A 14,974-nucleotide genomic window follows, 5' to 3' on the forward strand; every position below is an offset into this window, starting at 1 on the left:
GCTGCAAATGATACTATAAAGAAAGTGAAAAGACAACACATGGATTATAAGACAATATTTGCAAGTCATATGCAGAATACATGAATAACTCTTACAATTCATTAATAAAAAGATAATTCAAAAACGGGAAAAGGATTTTCAAGGTATTTCTCCAAATACCTTGATACACAAATGGCAGATAAACACATGAAAAGATGCTCATGACATAAGGGAAATGCAAATCATAACCACAGTAAGATATCCCTTCATACCCACTAGGATGGCTCTAATGCAAACACAGATAATAGCAGATTGCCAAAGATGTAGAGAAATTGGAGCTTTCATATATCGCTAGTGCGGATACGAAATGGTGTGGCCACTTTGGAAAACAGTTTGGCAGTTCCTCAAGAGATTAATCATAGAGTCACTATATTGCCCAGTAATTCTCCTAGCCATATACACAAGAGAAATGAATGAATATGTCCACAAATACCTGTACATGAATGTTCATAGTAGTATTATTCAAAATAGTTAAAAGTGGAAACAACCCAAATGTTCAATCAACTGATAAATGGATAAATAAAATGATCTCTCCATACAATGTGGAATTACTTGGCAATAAAAAGAGAAAATTCTGACACATGCTATAACATGAATAATCCTTGAAAACAAGCTAAATGAGAGAAATGAGTCACAAAAGACCACACAGTGTATAATTCCACTTATATAAATGTCCAGGATATCAAAATCTATAAATAGAGACAGAAGGTAGATTAGCGGTTGCTTAAGACTGGGGCAGTTGGTGGGGGTGGGGTGGGAACTGGGGAATGACTGTTAATAGTTACAAAGTCTCTTTTTGGGGTAATGATAATGTTTTAAAATAGATTGTGGTGATAGTTGTACATCTCAATGAATATACTAAAGACCATTGGACTGTGTACTTTAAAGAAATGAATTGCATTGAATCACATCTCACTTAAGCCAGGCTGGGGGAGCCAGATATGGCATGGCCTGGGGGCCAGGTCCCTTCCCTGTTTCTCAGAACCCCCTCACCCCCATTTTCACCCTAAGCTGTCTGACCTGTCCTGGGCTGGGGAGGGAGGAGGGGAACTTTGTCAGGAGTAAACTTCACTCTGTGGAAAAACAAAACAAAACGAAACAGTGTTTGCACATAAGGCAGATCAGGACAGACTGTCTCAATTCTACTGATTTGGAGTCCATTAGGCACAGTTTGTGAAACCAAACTTTTTTCTCAGAAAAGCTGGACTTTGGGGTAGAACTTTGGGGACAGGGGGGAAAAAAATGAAAAAGAGATTCCAAATAGCTCAAATAGTCGGGCAAGAGGATTGCCTTGGAGGAAGTACATGGAATTAAGAATTAAGGTGCTTAATGGCTGAAGGGGATGAGGGAGAGAAGTCTAAAATGGATGTTTGCAAAATAAGCTCCCCAAGACTTTTGAAATTGGGTTTTGAGAAAGAAGAGAAACAAATCCTTTGCTTTGGAGAAAGTGACACAGAACGGGAGAGAATAAACATGTGAAGCAAGGAGGGGAGCCCTTTCCGCTCCTACATTGGCACGTGCTTCTCCTGGGTCTGTTTCCAGCTAGATTTACATCTAGATTGGTAGCTTCCGTCTCTGTGGCCCCTTCACAAAGACAGGGGTGACTTTGGAAGAGGGATGCTCTGAGAAAATTCCTGGGGAGACTTGCTGACACAATATTCATAAATACACTTGAGGAAGTACGTCTCATCAGCGACACTTTGAGCGCCCGGGTACAAACTATGGATAGATGTTATGCAAATGCTTGGCAGAAATATGGACTTCCCTTACTTTTAGGCCTATCTGTGGCTTTTTGATACTGTAAACAACTGACACAGCCACAGAGGAATAGTGTATCTGAAATTGTTTATACAAAAGAATTCCATCTGTCAGTGTGTTTACAGTTTACATGTGAATGGGCAAAACCTTCATAATGATGGACCCAGCCAAAAAAAAAAAAAAAAAAAAATCTGGGATATGCTGTGAATAATTGTTTCAACATAGTGTATTGAGAGTTTCCCTCCTCCACTAAGAATCATTTGCTTAGAAATTATGCTCCTTGATGACTCTGTGGTAATTCAATGTTCTTTAAAGTCAAAGATGGGAAAATTGGGGCTTGCATTTGCTGTCTTTATATGTGAGGTTGTGCAGAGCTCTCTAAAGTTGGGCAAGACAATTGGACCAGAAAAAGGTTTCACTGGAGGCAAGGGCAGATGCTGACTGACACTGACACCAGAGAAGGCGTCCTTTTTAAGAGCATTGAAATATCTTCACCATGAAAGATACTAATTTTTTTAATGTTTATTTATTTTTGATAGAAAGAGAGCATGAGCAAGGGAGGGGCAGAGAGAGAGAGAGAGAGAGAGAGTATAGAGAGAGAATCCCAAGCAGTCTGCACACTATCAGCACAGAACAGGGCTTTAACTAACAAACCCTGAGATCATGACCTGAGCTGAAGTCGGCTCAACTGACTGAGCCACCCAGGTGCCTCCACCATGAAAGATATGAGTCCCTAGCATGAGAGATCCCTCTTAATTTGTCCTTTTCTCCTTCTTTGAGTATTATTTTACTAAGAATATGCAGGCCTGACCCCCTGGTAACCCAAGCACTTCATTTGGTTCATCCAGTAGATGAGGCCAGGGATGTAGCCACAGAGAAAAGACTAAAATAACAACAGGAGTGTTTCTGCTATGACTTGATGATGTTGTCCAAGTTTTCATTCTGAAGAACACGTTCTTTTAAGCTGTTTTGTAGTTGCTAAATGTGGAATATCATGTTTTCAAACTTTATTTAGTACTGATTTTGAAAAATTAGGGCTTTCAGTGAATGGTATTTATGGGTCTTCAATTTTTAAAATTTGTTTGAAAGGATGAATTAATAATTTTAGTCATAGGTCATAATCGTAATCATTTGAGCTCAGGGAACAAAAGGTCATCAAAGAAATAATTTTGCCTGAGAAATAAAACGCAAGGATAAACCTGCCTTCAAACCACCTCTAGAATTACTTATCTCCACATATCATATCATATGTATTTGTGTGTCTTTTTTTTTTCTTTTGGCTTTTCTATAAATGCTCTACATAGAGTTGAAAATCTCCCTTCATGATATTTTCTAGCATGTTTGTATCTCCCCGACCGGGGCATTTTTCCTAGCATCTAATCTAATACCCACGTACTGTGTATTTGGCCTATAGTCTTTTACTTCTTTTTATGAATACAAAATTATTTTTTAAAGTGATTTAATTCACATTCGTTCAAATCATCCTTTTTTATCAAATTACAGCCTTGGTAGATCATAAGTCCTTAACTTCACAACATCACTGACATAGAAGAGATTTAGGTAGATAAATCTCACTCATGTCAGTGAGTATTTTTCCTGGAAATATCCTTTGAATTGGTTGGATTATTGGAGTTTCAAAATATTTTTATCTTCCTCTCATCTCCTTTTCTCTCTTCTCTTCTTTCCCTTACCCTCCCCATTTTTCTCTTTTACTTCCTTTCTCCCCAATACTGCTTCCTATTCTTCTTACATTTCTTCCCTTTTCAAGTACTTAAAAAATTTTTTTTGAGAATTTATTCATTTTTGACAGAGACAGAACACAAGCAGAGAGGGGCAGAGAGAAAGGGAGACACAGAATCTGAAGCAAGCTCCAGGCTCTGAGCTGTCAGCGCAGAGCCCTACATGGGGCTCGAACCCATGAATTGTGAGATCATGACCTGAGCTGAGGTTGAAAGCCCAACCAACTGAACCACCCAGGTGTCCCTCTTCCCTTTTAAATTATGTATTGAGTCTCTACCATGTGCTGGCTGTTGGGAATTCAGAGACAAACCCAACCAAAGCTATAGGCAAGAGATTCCCTATCTGATGGGTTAGACATTCAAGAACACTGGTGATTAAAACAGTGTAAGTGCATCCACAAGGCAGATGGAAGGGACACCTAATTCAACCAGGGTCAGGGGAGGCTTCTAAGAGGTGGTGACATTTTAGGAAGAGTTGTAGGAGGAATAGAAACAGGCCAGACAGATGAGGTTGGGAAGGGAGTTCCTTTCAGAAAGCATAGCACCTTCCAAAACACTGAAGCAAGAAATATGGTTTTCCTCTTTCTTTCTTCTGATCACAGCTAACTCAAGGTTTACAAGTTGAGAACAGCCTTTAGTTTTAGAAAATATGCCTTACTTCTATCCACAATCTAGGGCCTTTCAAGGTATATTCTGAGTTATTGTAAGTCACTAGCATCGGAGTAAAGGAAAAGAGGCTAAGTGCAGTAGAAGTAAGGAAAAGAGAGTGAAGAAAAGAAACATATGCTTCACTAGGAATTAAACAAAGAATCTGGCATCCCTGATTGGCTAAAACCGAGCTCATTGTATTCTCTCCTAATGATTTCTCCCCCAGCACTCACTACTTAAGTGGGTGACACCATCACCCCTATTGGCCAAATAGTAATTGAACGCCATCTATGATTTCTCTCTCTCCCTCTCTCACTGGGGAGCTCTACCCCATCATTCCAGTCACAAAAATCCTGCCAATTTTGCCTCTGAGAATTGCTTCAAATCTCTCTTCTCCAGGCCAATCCTGTTACTACATCTTCACCCCTTTTCACGTGGATTCCTCCCAGAACCTCCCGTCTCTTTGTCTCAATCTTCTCCTTTAGTCCATCCTTTCATCCTTTGCATAAATCCCCTCATTGCCTACAGCATGGTTTCCTAATCTTTCCTGACCTATTTTGTCTTTTAAAGTTATATTGGCTCTTAAACTCCCATGGAGTTTAAATTTTATGATTTTATAAGTGTGTGTGATATATAATAAAAAAGCTATTTTACATAGATCAAATATTATTTTAGATTATTTTATTATTAATTTTATTTTGAATCCAGTGTCAGTAATAATCATAATAGATAGACCCATTTTGCCTGTCCCTCATTTCACAAGAGATGCATATGATGTGATTTTCTTTCAATAAATTATATAGTAAAAAGCGTGATATAAGATAAATACACTGAAAATATCATTGTATTTGGGTATGAGGACAAATACACAGGAAAATGTATGTTGACATTTGTTTAATGGCATAAAAAATAGACAAAATTATCTTACTATCTGATGTTTGTAATTCTTGCCTTTGGGGCTTTAAGAGCTTACCTGCTTTGATTTTCTGAAATCTCTCTTTTCTTACTAAATCTATATCCAGGAGTTTTGAGGCTGCTATTTTCCAGTTGCTTCTCCATGAATAATGCAATACACTTCGAATATGGATAGTCTTTGTTGCCAGTAAATGAAAGCTAAAGCAGAAAACAATTGTCACTAAAATTTTTTATAACTTTGGTTGTTGAAGTACCAGGGACTTCTTCACCTATACCATAAAGATTATGATGAAATGAATGGATTTTGTGGTGAAGATAATATTGAGGTGAATTTGCAAAGTTATTATTTTTATGCTCCTCATTATTATAATTTTAACATCAGCATTCCTTTTGGTTTTGAATTTTAAGTGGAAATCAATTATGAGCATATGAATTATCCATGTATGCATTCATATTTATATATTCATATCAAGTATGAATATATGATTTTTTTAAAACCTTATTTATTTTGAGAGAGAGAGAGAGAGAGAGAGAGAGAGAGAGAGAAAGCACGAACAGGGGAGAGGCAGAGAAAGGAGAAAATCCCAAGCAGGCTCTGAGCTATCAGCGCAGAGCCTGACGCAGGGCTTGAACCCACAAACTGTGAGATCATGACCGGAGTCAAAATAAAGAGTTGGATGCTTAACCGACTGAGCCACCCAGGCACCCTTGAATATGTGATTTTTAAAAATGAGAAATTGTTAGAGGTTAAAATTCCCCTGCCCCAGTGTCAAAACTAGAAGTATTATAATGGCTAACATTTTTTAGTGCCTTCATGGAATAGCTCAATTATTGCTCACAATTACCTCAAAAATAGGTACAATGGTTATTGGCATTTTGCAAACAAGAAAACAGAGGTTCAGAGACATTGCCTGAAATTACACAGCTAATAAGTGATGGAGCTGTGCTCCCAGTTTGATTCTAGAGCCCTCACTCTTTTTCTTTTTAAATATAATTTATTGTCAAGTTAGCTAACATATAGTGTATACACTGTGCTCTTGGCTTCAGGAGTAGATTCCCACGATTTATCACTTACATACAACACCCAGTGCTCATCCCAACAAGTGCCCTCCTCAATGCCCATCACCCATTTTCCCCTTTCCCCCGTACCTCCCCATCAACCCTTAGTTTGTTCTCTTTATTCAAGAGTCTCTTATGGTTTGCCTCCCTCTCTGTTTAAAACTATTTTTTCCCTTCTCTTCCCCCATGGTCTTCTGTTAAGTTTCTCAAGTTCCACATATGAGTGAAAACATATGAAATCTGTCTCTCTGACTTATTTCACTTAGCATAATACCCTCCAGTTCCATCCATGCTGTTGCAAATGGCAAGATTTCATCCTTTCTCAGCGCCAAGTAGTATTCCATTGTATATATAAGCCACATCTTCTTTATCCATTCATTAGTTGATGGACATTTGGGTAGAGCCCCCACTCTTAACCATGTTGTTTTATTGCTGCCTGCTGAGTATATCTTAAGCAGATTCACTTGATACATATTTGGATTCTCTTGATGAGATCTGCTTAAAAGAAAAAAAAAACATTTTATTTTTTGATTCAAAACAAAGAACTAGAGGAGAAAACTGCTACCATTAACATTAATTATTTCCTTTTACATCCTTACAGTAGCTTCCCGCCACACCTTCACTCCCGCTGTGCCTTCTGCCTGGCGTGCCCTCCTTTCCGGCCTTGGCTTGGCTGACTGGTGTTTTATGATCCAGCTTTTCAGCCTCCTTTTGCTTCCACTCTCACCTATGCCCCACAGCGCCCTTTCCCTAGTTGTGGTGGATTTTCTGTAGTCAACTGGGCACCACCACCACCACTCTTGCCTAAGGCTGGGAATTAGATTTACAAGAATCACATCCCCTGTGTAGCTCTAGATTTAATTTTGCCACTGAGAGGAAGTCCTGTGAGATTTAGGGGTGGAAGTGAAATGAAGATCGTTTTTCTCAGCGGGATGTGGTTCAGGCATGGCTTCCTGGTATCGGCTCTCCCATGTCTTCCAACAAGCCTATGGTCCCCTGGTTTTATATTAAATCTTTTATATAGAGAGAGTGAATCCTGTTTTCTGACCAAACCTTGGCTGATGTGCCATGTTTGCCGTTCTTCCTATCCCATTGAGTTTAATAATCTAAATCATGTACGAACATCTTCCCAACCAGACATGGGTCCTCTAAAGGCCAGATCATCTTCCAATACCAAATACCTGGCCTGGTATGTAGTAGACACTCAATAAATGCTTGACTGATGAAGATACTTAACTCTGGTAAACCTCAATTACTTTAGGGAGCAGAAGGTGCATATTTGGGGGTCACTGGTGGAGTCAGTCTTGCCAATGGCTGCCACCTGCAGGCATAAGGGAAAAAAAGAAAGAGGGAAAAAAGAGGGCTGGGTGGGGGAAGGGGGGAAGTGAAATGAGGGTGGTGAAGAGAGGGGGAACAGAATAGGAAGCAGAAAGGCTTGGGTCACCGAGTGTCTTGTTGATGGCTCTGGGCTGGGCAGCTGGTCACCTGGAATGGCTCTGCTCTTTTCTCCACAATCTTGTCCCAGAGAAGAACTTGACTTTTCCACCTTTCTGATTCTGCCAATGGCATTAGCCAAGCTGTATGAGAGCATCCAAAGAAATATAGCCAAACCCTGGGTGTCATAGCAGCCTTTATGTTCTTGGAAACAACCAGAGGCAGAGACCTACAGGGAAGCCCATCAGTTTAGAAGATACCCATTCCCCAAAGAGGTAGGAGGAGGCAGAATCCAAATCCTAAGGCAAAGTTTTGTAAAGGATAGACTCCGTTTCTAAATTGTCTGTCATCTTAGACTAAAAAATTCAAATAATTTTTTTTCTTTACTTGTTCAGTAAAAAGGATCATTTTTATACTGGGGGCTAGAGAAGTTAAAATGTTTTTGGCCAAAAATACTAGGGGCTTTTTCAGGAGGCATTTTGTTAGGCTATTATTCATGATCAGTTCCATGAGGGACTCCTGGGTGGCTCAGTCAGTTGAGCATCTGACTCTTGATTTTGGTGCAGGTCCTGATCCCAAATTCATGGGATCCAGCCCCACGCTGGGCTCTGTGCTGAGCGTGGAGCCTGCTTAAATTCTCTCTTGCTCTCTCTCTCAAAATAAAAAAAATTTAAAAATCAAAAAATAAAGTTTCCATGACCAAATTCTCACCACTGAACAAAATGCTTTCAGATCAATGGTGCTTTGTAATTTTAATAATTTTAATCATTTGTGTAGACTTCTTGATGCTTCACTAACATGCTTTCCCCTCACAATGAAAGAGAAGTGGAAAATGGTTTTTTTCTTTCTTTGTTTTGTACAACGGACACAGTTACTGTCCTCCTTCAAAGAAAGAAGCTGCTTCCCCCCATCCCTTGCTCCCTTTTCCAAGGGGAATACAAAAAAATCAACTACCAAACAGACAGCAAGTTGAAATTTTTCAATAGGTCAGGATGCATTTAAATTTAAATAAATGGTTTGTAACAATGTAGATTTATTTAATTTTCTTTACAGTCAAGGGTTGCATGCCGCTCCCACTTACCTACTAGGAATATGGTCATCTTTCGTATAGGTTTCTCACGAAACCTGCTTTCATATGAAAGACAATAAAATTACTTTAAATACTAACTTGTTTTATAATTTTTATGAGGTCTCCTGCAGATTTTAAGAAATTGCATGCAAAATGTTTATATGTATATATTACGGCCACATTAAAAAACAACTGTGAACTTAATTCTATAAATTAAAATAATTCTCAAATAGCAGGAAACAGTGAAAACCAATAGGAAAAGAAAGCCATTAAAGAAGTGAATAGGGAGTGGGGAGAATTGGGGGGAGGTTGGTAAGGGGTGGAGGGGAGCCTAGGGTGGGGGTGGGGGTGGGGGTGGGGGTGGGGAGGTAGCTGGTGGCAGCAGCGGGGGAGGGACAGTTGTGATGGAGTTGAATAAATAGAATGCTTATATTTTTATTTTGTTAAACCTTGCTTTGGATCCTGGTCTTCTAACATGTTCACAAATACAAATTCAACATTAAAAGTAAATCAGGCAGTGTCTAAAACCAGTTCCTTGGAGATGACGGATTTGCCCATTAGGAAGGCCAGAAGAAGATACTGGGGTGTGTGTTTCTGGCCTGAGCTGTTTCCTTTTGCTTCAGGGGAGACCCTGGGCTCAGGGAGCCTGCAGGCACACGTAGGCTGGAGACAGCACAGTCAGTGCTGCACAGGAGGGGAGGTGTGACTGCAGGAACCAGTTTCAAGAGACCAGAGCTCTCTGGTGTGAGTTATGAGCTCTCAGGGATGGATGGACTTGGAGGGGATGAGGAGGGCAGGAGGCAGTCGTTGGGGGTTAAGAGGAGGAGGGACAAGGTGAACTTTCCAATACTCAGCATGAGCTGTCAGTTCCTTCCCTCCCGGCAGACATCTGTGCTCTTAGACCTCCTCTCTCTCTGCCATTCCAGGAGTGCTGGGCAACAGCTTTCCCTCCTCCTGGCGAGGACCCTCCAAAGCACACTCATCAGAAAAACACAGCCGGGGCACATTACATCAGCATAGGGTGGGGCCTGAAGAACAAAACAGCCCCTCACTGCTTTGAGTGGGAATGATTCAACTCCATTCAGGAATGGGTCAAGGGGGAAAATCCACAGTTCAAACCTAATAATTTTTGCCTCTTGTTTACAAAGAGTTTGAAATGTGAGTGAGGTAGAGAGCCAGAGCTGTTACAATCTTTTGCTTTAAAGGTGCCTCTTATGAGGATCCCTTTGATATTCCTTTGGATTGCTTTCTGCTTTTTTATATTCATCTTAAAAAAAAAAAAAAAAAAAACTGGTTTAGTTTTTAATAGTCCTTGTCATGATGCAAAGGGCCAGACTCCAGCTGTTCTTCCCAAACCTCTGGGAGAGGCCTGGTTACATCTCGTTCTCGTAAATCTTGAATCCAGTTCTAGCAAGTCTTTAAGCCTGACCCTGACATGCCCAGGCAATGGATGATTAGAAACAGGAGAGGCGGAAAAGTCCAGTGCCAAGCTGTGTCCACTTAAAAAACACATCATCTGGCAACGGCCATTTCAACATGTGGAGCAAAGTGGCACATGTCTGTCTGTACAAAGCACAGCAAGGTTATAGATTTACAGTTTTACTTTTATATTTTTATACAACTTTATCAAGAAGACCAAAGTCAGGGCAAGGCTGCTGATTTTCTGACAATATGTGGGCCCATTGAGAGAGGACTTTGTTATATATAAAAGTGTATTTACCTGTGTTTTGTGGCAGAGATAGAATTTAATAGACATAAAAGAAATTATTTATCAGTATCTATGTATCAATAAATATTCTCTGTCTATTAACATCCATTATAATTTATTAATATTAAATATTTGTTGGTATTAGTTATTCAGTATTTAGTGAAGTTAAAAATTTAATTAGTAATTGAATGTTCACCAAAATCCTTGGGTGGGGCTACATGACTCATTCTGGTCAATGCACTTTGAGCGAAATGGTGTATGTCAGTTCCTGGCTGAGGGAGTTACAAGCACTTATTTAACCCTCCAGCTCTCTTTTCTTCCCCTACTTCAACCTAGGAGACCACATGTGGATCTCTGGAGCCACCTGATAAAAGCAGGTGGCCCTGAACCCCCCTAGGAAGAAAATTGTTATGGAGAGTCTTCAAAACCTAAAATGGACTGTGTGAGCAAAAAATAAATTTTCATGTGTAAGCCATTCAGATTTCAAGTTTTGTTTGTTACTGCAGCATCGCCGAGTCTCTCCTAGCAAATACATCCTTTACCAATGTAAGAGATGTAGGAGAAAGCTGATGTAGGAGAAAAGCTGTGCAAAGTGGAGGAATTAAGTAAAATATGCAGTTATAAAAGCCACATCTTCAGATCATCAAGTACCTGACTGCAGTATTTAGTGAAGGGACGTCAGGGAAGATGCCGTGAGAAGAAAATGGCAGCATCCCAATAGTTCTGATGTAGTGGAAAAGTGGAACATGAAAACATTTTACTATTCAGTGTTTAAAGGATTACTTAGAAATTGTTGAGAGGTAAATTGGTACAACATTTCTGGAAGGCACTTTGACATCATACATGAACAATTAAATTGTACAGATCGCTTGGCCGACAATTTCACTTCTAGAGAATGATCCTTCATAAATAATTGGATAAGTGTGAAAATGTATGTGTTCAAGTATGTTTACCGCAAAATTAGTGGGAAATTATAAACATCCTAAATATCTAACAACAGGCAATTGTTCGAATAGCCAATTGTTTCATTTCTACCTTAGAATGTTACATAGGTCTAACAACAAAGAGAGTTTTGTATATTGACATGAAGTAGGCACTCTGGTAAGCAGCCTTTCAGATAGTCCCCAGTGATCCCTATTTCCTGGTATTTAGGCCCTGGTTTGATCCCCTTCCTTTGAATGTGGGTTGGACCTAGTGATTTGCTTCTAATAAATAGATATGGCAAAAGTAATGGGATGACACTTTTGAGATCAGGTTCCAAAAAGACTAGCTTCTGTCTTGTTCTCTTTTGCTCTCTTGCTTGCATGCTCTTAGCGAAGTTAGCTGCCATTACTGTAAGCTGATCTGTTGTGATATTGTGATTTATAATAAGAAATATATATTTGGTCTTCATGCCCATTTCTCATTCAGCGATCTTAAAACCACTGGAATTTCCTAAATGATAAGAGTGACAAAAGTGTCCTAGGTAACCTAAGGATGGGAACTAGTTGCTAGGGAACGTACTATATGATTAGAGGGGTGGGACTGAAAGCTCCTGACTTCCAGGGAGGGGAGAAGGGCTGGGAGTTGACTCAATTGTCAATGGCTGATGACTTTTAATCAATCATGGTTATATAATGAAGCCTCCATAAAACCATGAAACCCAAAAGGACAGATTTGGAGAGCTTCCAGATTGGTGACATGTGGAAATTCAGAGACTATGGTGCACTCAGGAGCATGGAAGCTCCAAACCTCTTCCCACATACCTTGCCCTATGCATCCCTTCCATCTGGCTATTCCTGAATTATATCCTTTTGTAATAAACCAGTAATCTAGTAAGTAAAATGTTTCTGAGTCCTGTAAGCTCTCTAGCAAATTAATTGAACCTAAAGTGGGGGTTGTTTGAACCTACAATCTATGGCCGTTGGGTGAGAAGCACGGGTGACAACCTGTACTTGTGAATGGCATCTGAACTGGGGCTATTTCTGTGGGACCGAGCGCTTAACCTATGCAATCTGTCAGAATTGAGTTGAATTGGTTTTGGCTCCAGTCCAAGATGGTGACTTAGGAAGACAACTGAACTCACCTCCTCCCTGGAACACACAAAATTACACCTATTAATAGAACAATTCCTCCTGAAGAACTGAGTTAAATTGTAGGACACCCAGCTGGCGTCAGAGAATTGCTTGGTGTTGGGGAGAAAACCCGGCCACTGGAATTGGGTGCAGAATCTTACCTGTGAAGATATCCACGTGTGTATCTCTAAACTTGAGACTATAATAGACCTTCAAAAGATACGTGTTAATGGTCTTATTTATGTTTTCAGCAAATACTTACCAAACACTCATTTGTTTGGTAACAACAAGACATTTTGCTGGCTCTGTGGATACAGTGTGGAGCTATTGGACACTTGTAAAGGGCACAGTCTAGGGAAAAAGGGCAACATCAAGACAGCAAAGAGAGCAACCTGTGGGAGAGTTCTCAGGTAGGGATGGTCTTGGAGTATTTGGGGAAATGAAAATTGCGGCTGAAGCAGAGTAAGGGATAGAGAGATGATGAGAGGTGAGGCTACAGCAGTGGGCAGGGGTTACATGATGATTCTCAATTTTATTTTAGGTACCACATGAGCCACAGAAAGATTTTGAGTGGGCAAGAGCTATTTTATTTTGAAAAGATTATTATGACTGCTTTATGGAGAATAGGTTGGCACTGGGCAAGAAGTGAGGTAGGAAGTCTGGTTATGAGGTTATGGTATTGGTCTCTGTGATAGAGGTGGTCGTGGAAAGAACGGGGGGGGCAGGGAAGTGACAAGCTTGGTATACACCATGGAGACAATTGTGTTGACAAGGTTGGTGTTGGATTGCATATAAGAGTTGAGGGATGGGATGTGTCAGAATAACCCTCATACTCTGGTTGTTATAGTGCCATTTACTGAGTTGGGAGGACACTGAAGAAGCGCAGCTGTATGAGGAGAGATGAAAAGTTCACATTGATATGCCTGAGAAATATTCAAGAAGAGTTGCCAACCAAGCAGTTAGGTCGTGGGTCTTGAATGCAAAAAAAGAGGTCTTGGCTGGTGATAGCAACTTGGGAATGAGTAGCTCACAGATGTTTTCTCTAAGTCTGTGAGGGGAAATGAGGAAGGAGACTAAAGTGAGGAGTCAGGGCTTAGGACTTGAGATACCACAGGGCATACACTTGGCACTATGTCTGGTACAGAGGAAGCACTCAACAAATGTAAGTTATTGTTATGATTTATAACAACTGTTGTTGTTGCCCTTGCTGCTGTTTTTATTGTTAGTAGAGTCACAGATAAAAACCAGAAGGGGGGCACCTGGGTGGTTCAGTCAGTTAAGCACCTGACTTCAGCTCAGGTCATGATCTCACCTCTCATGAGTTCAAGCCTGCATCGGGTTCTGTGCTGAAAGCTCAGAGCCTGGAGCCTCCTTTCGATTCTGTGTCTCCCTCTCTCTCTGCCCCTCTCCCACTCATGCTCTGTCCCTTTCTCTCAAAAATAAATAAACATTAAAAAGAAAAAAACAGGAGAGAGTGGTGTGACAGAAACTGAGAAGAAGGCATGTAGGGGAGGAGGTGGCCAAATGCTGTAAGAATCAAGAGCTAAACACATTGCACTGGAAACACTTAACTGTCCATAGACTCATGTACCTATGGGGACCCAATTTCCCTGGGTTCCAAAAGCACATTATTCCCAATTCACTTACTGCCATTGACCCACCAATAGTCCTTTGCCATTTAAACCAGGTTTAGGAGACCCTCCATGTCCTCTCAGCCATCCTGGAACATTTTCATCTATAACTGAACCAACAGAGCGATGAATCCAGCTACCCTGTGGTAGGTTTGCTCTCATTTTGTTCAGGATAGGGTAAGATCAAGACATAGATGGATTAAGGCTACTTAACATGGTCAGATGAGAGAGAACTCCCATCTTGCCTGGGAAGAGGAAATGAGCACCTGGAGAATGGGCTGATGATGCTGAACTCATACCAGTGAGGTCTTGCTGTGGAAGTCCTGTGATAACTGGGAAGTGTACCCTCAAGACAATGAGAATGTGTGAATGTGTATTGTGTGTGTGTGTGTATGTGTGTGTGTGTGTGTGTGTGTGTGTGTGTGTATGTGTAGCTGATGTGTGAACAAAGGACAGTTATGGCATGGGAAAGCAGTGGAAGGAGGAGGAGTGGCTGCTCAATCCTAGGCAATTACCATTACAATATGGATGGCCCAAGATCTCCAAAGTTCAGTACTGTCCCAGCTATGAGCAAGGAGCATTATCTGACCACAGGGCCTCATCACAGGCTGCTTCCCTAGCATAAGATGAGATTGGGACTTCTTGGATGCTGGATATTGCACAGGTGGCCTCATTTTAAGAAAATTCAATAAATAAAAGACAATTTTTGAAATAATTCTGAGTTGGAATTTGATGGGGGCAAAGATCATATCCTATATTTCTTTCATACCCTTCACCCATTAGACCCTCCATAAATACACATTGTTTCTCTGCTAAATAATTCATTTCAGGGCTCTTGGAAATAATGAGTTCCCCCAGCACTCTAAAGATACATTTCTATTTTCAAAGATTTCCTGGCAACTCTTTAGGGGTGTATCTAT

This window comes from Herpailurus yagouaroundi, unplaced genomic scaffold, assembly GCF_014898765.1.
Source record: "Herpailurus yagouaroundi ecotype Mexico unplaced genomic scaffold, PumYag 141, whole genome shotgun sequence".
NCBI classification, from domain to species: domain Eukaryota; kingdom Metazoa; phylum Chordata; class Mammalia; order Carnivora; family Felidae; genus Herpailurus; species Herpailurus yagouaroundi.